Here is a 6,711-nt window from a genome sequence, read left to right as displayed (position 1 = left end):
TTAGAACAGTGTCCTCTGCTATAGAGAGAAGGCTATCAAAAGACCACTTCCATTTGGGGAAGGATAGCATGCCTGTTACATTTAAATCCCACACAGTTTAGGAAATAGCTATATAATTTTTGGCGTGAAGATAGAAGGGGATTGAGAACAAAAACCATTCTAAAGATGCAAGAGGAAGAACTATCTAATGTCTGAAAAAAGCCTGAAGTTTCTCCATACTTCTGCCCAGTCATATGATAAATGCAACGACTGATTTCCTACAATCAACAGAAGTAATGAATCTATAGTTGCTGGTGCCCAGCAAACACCATGGTTTTGTTCAGTCAGTGAGGCTACCAAAAAATATGGTACTAAGCAGTGATAACCTACCCAGGGATAATACTGTTGGTCCTCATGATGATTTCTGTTTCAGGAGACACTGAATTGAGTCACAGCAATGGAGAAGCGGTGGTTAGAAATTCAACCTTGCAGCAAATGCTTTCCACTGATCTACCTGTTTACACAACTGGGAAATTTAGAGCCTCATGTTTACTAGTATTCACAATCACTTTGGCCCCACCTTTCCCCCGTTCCGGTGCAAAATTAGTGCCAGAAGTGCTCACTCCTTCTGTGGGGAAATTGAGAAGCACAGGCGGGGCAAGAGGAAGCACATCAGGACAAGAAAGCACATCAGGACCAATGACCTTCCTCCCTCAGTGCGTTAGACACCTTTGAGGACCTGGAGCCGGCCATTTGAGAGTTCACAGCAGAGCTCTTGGAGAAAGCTGGATTGCCAATGGCAGAGGTGACCCTGCCCACACTGCTCACAACACTGCCCTGATGTCCTCCACCCAGAGGCATAGCTAGGGAAAATGGAGCCCGGTGCAAAATCTGAGTTTTGCTGCCCCCCTCCCCCCATGTTCATTTGTTTTTTGTAATTTTTAGTGTTTTTTGTTTTCAGCCTGCAGGGGGTGCAGTTTTTAGGCTAGCAGCATCAAAATTTCAGGGTATCTTTAGGAGACTATCCTGATGATACCAGCCAGGTTTAGTGAGGTTTGATTCAGGGGGTCCAAAGTTATGGACTCTCAAAGGTGTAGCCCCCATTGGAAACAATGGGGGATGGGGCACCCCCTTTGGGAGTCCATACCTTTGGACCCCCTGAACCAAACCTCACCTAACTTGGGTGGTATCATCAGGACAGTCCCCCGAAAACTCCCTGAAATTTTGGTGCTGCTAGCTAGTCTAAAAACCACACCCCTATAGGCCAAAATCTGAAAAACACTAAAAGATACAAAAAACAAACCTGAAATTTTTGCTGCCCCCCCAGGTGCGCGTGCCCCCGATGCAACGCGCACCCCCGGTCCCCTTGTAGCTCCGCCTCTGCCTACACCTCCCCTCCTCTACTCACTGAGACAAGGGCAGGAGGTAGAGCCCAGCACATGACTTACAACCCCTTGGCTGTGTCCCACATCCAGAAGCTCTATTGTGTGAATATAGCCAAGGCTGTGCGTGAAGTTCTTGAGGACCTCTCCCCATTCTGCACCATCCCCAGTGAAGAACTCCACTACTACTTCTTTGGCATCTTTGACTGGGACAATGCACGAGGGGCCTAAAACCCGACAAGTTTATTTCCCTGCCCAGCATTGAGCCATCCCCATCCCTGGGAGAGTGGAGGCGAGACTGTGCTGGGTGAAGGTTTGAGACCAAAGTATCGACAGTTCTCCACACACCGATGAGTCTGTCCAGGTCCTACAATTATATTGCCTTCACAGATGAATTTCCATTGGTGGAAATTCATGAGGAGGCTTTCTTGAGTATCAGTCATAGATTATGGAACCTCCCTCACCTAAGAAGTGTGTTTTGCCTTCATCTTCAAATTTCTGCTAGAAATATGAAGTTACTCTATTTTTAGAAGTCACCTGATAATGCTGCAAATATTTTGTTTTCTGCATTGAAAAATTTTGCTACAAATTTCACTGAGATTTTTAATAATAGTTGTATTTTCTGTTTTTATTGTAAGCCGCTTTGTTCATTTATTTTACTGAACAAAAAAGCATTGGTCTTAGATCCATTTCAGTTCAGCTTCCAGCCTGCCCATGGGACAGGTTGCCTTCTCAGATAATCCCTGAAGACAGCTGGATTGGGATGGGGGTGGGGGATCTGCACTGCTGTTACTGCTCAATCTCTCAGGAATGTTTGTCGCAGTCAACCACAATCTGCTGACTGCCTTACTGATGCTGAATTATGTGGGACAGTCCTGCAATGAACAACCTCATTTATCCAAGGCTGGGGACAGAGGGAGTAGCTCAGAAAGAGGTTTTCAGCAAGTTAGCCTTTGATATGGGGGCGATCCTCTCTCCAATGCTTTTTAACATCTCTGTGTGTCAACTAGCCAGGAGCCAACTACTCAGGAGTGTCGGGTTGGATTGTCATCAATATGCAGATGACACCCAGGTATATATGTTGAAAGATGGCTGGCTGGGAAAACGTGGCCTAGTGCTCAGAGGCCACAGTGACGTGGTTAAAGCAGAGCCATCTGAAATGGAACTCATCAAAGATGGAGGTCCCGTAGCTGGGCCAGGGAGGTTCTGATCAGAGAACGACCTGGCTCTCCTCAGTCTGAGCTAGAGCATTTTTGGCTCTGGCACCATCCTGATGGAACTCTTTATTGAGTGAGACTTGTATCCTGTGGAACTTGGTTCCATTTTGCAGAGCTTGTAAGAAAGAGATGTTTTGCTGAGCCTACAGTTGAGGCCAGTGATGGTTCTGTGTAGTAGCAGGCCTTCATCCTCTTTCCCTCCCCACTACTTCCCCTTCCCTTCCTGCTTCTTTCTCCCTTTCTCCCCTGCTTCTCTGTCTCCATCCTCTACAACACTGTTTAAATCTTGAGTTTGTGTGGAGGTCTCCTCTGTCCATCATCATACTGGTGGCATTCTCCTTGTGGATATGGTTTAGGGCACCTTGGGGATTCTTAAAATTTATATTATATATCTATTTATTCAGTTTTGGGTTTTTTGTAAGCTGCCCCAACCCACCTTTTCCAAGAAAGAGCAGGGTATAACTAGAATAATAAAAACGTTTTCCAAAATAAATGTTTTCTTTTAAATCCACTGGAATATTTCGGCCATAAAGGTCATTTCTTTCCTGGTGTTTCTTTCAGTCTTTCCAAGAGTCTTTCTCTCGTGAACATTGCTGGGCTTAGACTTTTCCATAAGACTTGTTGTATTTGACCAGTAAATCAACATGGCATCCACTGCATCATGATCAGGCTATGATCTTGACTATTCCATCCATGCACTGAGTTCACAGAGCAAGAGCGTACAGAGGCACACAAGTTGCCTAGCAGGAAAACTTGCCAAATCAAAGTCCAAGCATGTCTTGAGAGCAGTGGAAGCCCATGTCTAGGCTGGCTTTTGGGCTGGGCTAAACTGGCAGAGGCTGGGCTTATTATTGTGTTGTGATTTCGGCAGAGCTTTCATTGTAAGCCCTTTCTTTATTATAGCTTTCTGTTAAGGCATGGCGCAGAGGAACCAGAATGGAATATGAAAGGAGTTCTTCTAATGGCTTCAGTGACTTGGAATGTGCAAACAAGAATGAAGTGGAGAGAAAAATAAGATGGATGGGAGTATCAGTGCATTGAAGATTCCTGAACTTACATTCCTTCTGACTCTTATATTAAGCAGGCAGTAGTAAATGCAGGACCACAAATTGTTCAATTGTTCTCTAGGGATGCCATAGAAAGATGAAAATAGAGTATATGACTTGCATGGTTGGCTGGTTAAAGAGAGGTCCCCCCCCCTTTTTCATGCTGTTTAAACAAGCAGAACCAATTTGAGATCCCAAGGTAGCAAGAGGATTGACTGCAGAGGATATTGGAGGAAATCACTCCCATGTAATGGATCACAACTGATGCTACTTTGTTTGGCACTCTCGCCTGTTTGTTGTTTGAACAGAGAAAATATGTTCTGGTTTATTGCCATGACTCTGCTTTCAGAATCCATTGGTGCAAACTGGTCTCTTTATCAGTTGGAAGAGTACATGAATATCTGGAGAAGGGCCGAGGCAGAAGTACCATAATCCATATGAAGGACAACAGCTCCAATTGAATATAAAATGTGTCTATTGAGAACAGAATTAGAGAGCAGATGGTTCAACCTAATACTTTGGGTTAGGACTTTGGGGAGGGGGAGGTTGCTCCTCAGCCTTCTGCAATTCCTCCTGTGGAGTGCCAAATGGCTCTATTACAGCCACCACTGTTTATGAAGCTGCTGATATCCAGTAAAAGAATGAGGACCCTCTGGGCACTCCTAAGGCTTGATTGACTTCAGGGGCAGGGTGAAAGATGTTTGCCTTGGCAGGAGACTGTGTGGAGGTCACAGAACCACCTTAACAGAAAATATGGATGGAGCAGCAGTGGCGTTGTGGTTAAGAGCAGGTGTACTCTAATCTGAAGGAACTGGGTTTGATTCCCTGCTCTACCGCCTGAGCTGTGGAGGCTTATCTGAGGAATTCAGATTAGCCTGTGCACTCCAACACCCACCAGCTGGGTGACTTTGGGCTAGTCACAGTTCTTCAGAGCTCTTTCAGCCCCACTTACCTCACAGGGTGTTTGTTGTGAGGGGGGAAGGGAAAGGAGTTTGAAAGCCCCTTTGAGTCTCCTATAGGAGAGAAAGGGGGGATGTAAATCCAACTCTTCTTCCTCTTCGTCTTCCTGTCCGCTGGTGCACCTGGATGTTCTCTAGTTCAGTGCTAGAGCATGTTGCAGGGGTTCCGTTCAATCCCTGATATTCCAAGTAGCAAACTTCAGAGCAAGTTCTCTGAGAACCATTGCTTGTAAAGCACGTTTCACAAGTTCTGAAAGATTTGCAATGGTGTACAGAGTTCTTGTAAACTGATAATCGAGTACAGAGGAATGCTTTCCACCCAATCAATAGGTGGTGCTCTAAACATCAACTCCCTTTAACATGGCATCAGTCAGAGGCAGAGCATTATCAACATTTTTCTTAGAGGAGCATGTCCACATGTGGCCCGACCTGTCTTCAGGAGGCATGCCAAAGCATTTTTGGTGAGGCAGGCTTCTTAACTTCCACACAGCCTGAATTCTTTAGCAGGCTCCAGGGATCCATTCTCTTTTCTATGCTGTTTAAGACTGACACAAGAAATTGAATTTCATGCCATATATAGAGCTCTGGCAAGAAAGGATGATGCACTTGGCTATAAAAGATCATATAGAGTTTTCCAGAAATGTGTGCCAAAAACTTGAGGACATTTAGTCAGACTTGATTAGTTGATTAGTGCATTTCATTTGTGGAGTGTTGCTTTCAAAATTTATTAAATAATGAAAAATACGTTGATACAAAATCTTTAGATTGCCTACAATGGATGCCATCAATATGCTAACACAACTAAGTCATGTTTATCTGTAGAAGGCTCAGGGTGCTTTTACCTCTTACTGGCCGCTCTCTAGAGGCTGCAGTCAAACAACTAAGACTGAACAAGCTGAAGTTAAATCCATATACAATGGAGGTGATGTCAGCTGGTAAAAAGAGTGTCCTGGATGGTAATTTGTTGCCTGTGTTAGATGGGGTGTAGCTGAAACTTGTATATTCAGTAAAGACAGAAGAAGAGGAGGAGGAGGAGTTGTTGTTGTTTGGATTTATATCTCCCTTTCTCTCCTGTAAAGAGACTCAAAAGGGGTTTACAATCTCCTTTCCCTCCCTCCCCCCAACAAACACCCTGTGAGGTGGGTGGGGCTGAGAGAGTTCTGAAGAACTGTGACTAGCCCAAGGTCACCCAGCTGGCATGTGTTGGAGTGCACAGGCTAATCTGAATTCCCCAGATAAGCCTCCACAGCTCAAATGGCAGAGCGGGGCATCAAACCCAATTCTCCAGATGTGAAGGTCCTCTATGACGCCCCCCCCTTTTTTTTAATAGAAAAGCAGGTTGGTGAAGTTACTTAGAGTGCCTTCCTTCTACCCAGGAAAAACTGCCCATTTTTGAACACAGCTGATTTGTCCATTGATTGCTACTCTGGCAACCCTAAAACAAAATTACTGTCATACATTCTATTTAGGACCTTTCCTGAAGACAGCTTGGAACCTGCAAATGAATCCGAACACAAGATCCTACTTATTAATGAGAATTAGTCGAACTGCCTTTCTGACAAACTGCACCTGTATTATTCAAGGGCCAATTCAAAGGGCTGTTTTTGGTCCTTTGCAGTCTTGAGTCCCATATAATCACAGGACCTCATGAGACTGAACAGGCCTTAAGATCCTGACAAGGTTTACTCCCTTCCTTAAAGGAGGCAAGATTAATGCCTCCAAGGAAGAGAATGTTCTCTGTGTCGGGTTTGTCCTGTAGTAACGGCAGGTTTTTATCATGCAGTTCAAAAGGCAGCGCAAGTCTGCATTGTTCCAATGGGCTTTTTACTGACTTGGTTTTTATTGGGCTTAATTTTGTTAGTGCTTTAATGTGCCAGATTTCTGGTTGGTTTCAAGCCCCTTGCTTTTACTGCAAGCTGCTTTGAACCACAGATAAAGTAGATAAAGTAAATAAATGTACAGCTTGCATGCTGTTTTCAGCGGGGAATGTGGTTTGCTAACATGTATCCTCTTGAAAGAGTGGAAGCTCAGAGATTCTATAAAGAGTCGGGGTAGTTATAAGACAAAAATACAGCTGCCTGCCAGTGTCTTGATTACTGAGAGGTTAACCTATGAATGTTTCCTATAA

The sequence above is a fragment of the Sphaerodactylus townsendi genome, linkage group LG03 (genome assembly GCF_021028975.2).
Source record: "Sphaerodactylus townsendi isolate TG3544 linkage group LG03, MPM_Stown_v2.3, whole genome shotgun sequence".
NCBI classification, from domain to species: Eukaryota; Metazoa; Chordata; class Lepidosauria; order Squamata; family Sphaerodactylidae; genus Sphaerodactylus; species Sphaerodactylus townsendi.
Note: the sequence above shows the minus strand (reverse complement) of the source record.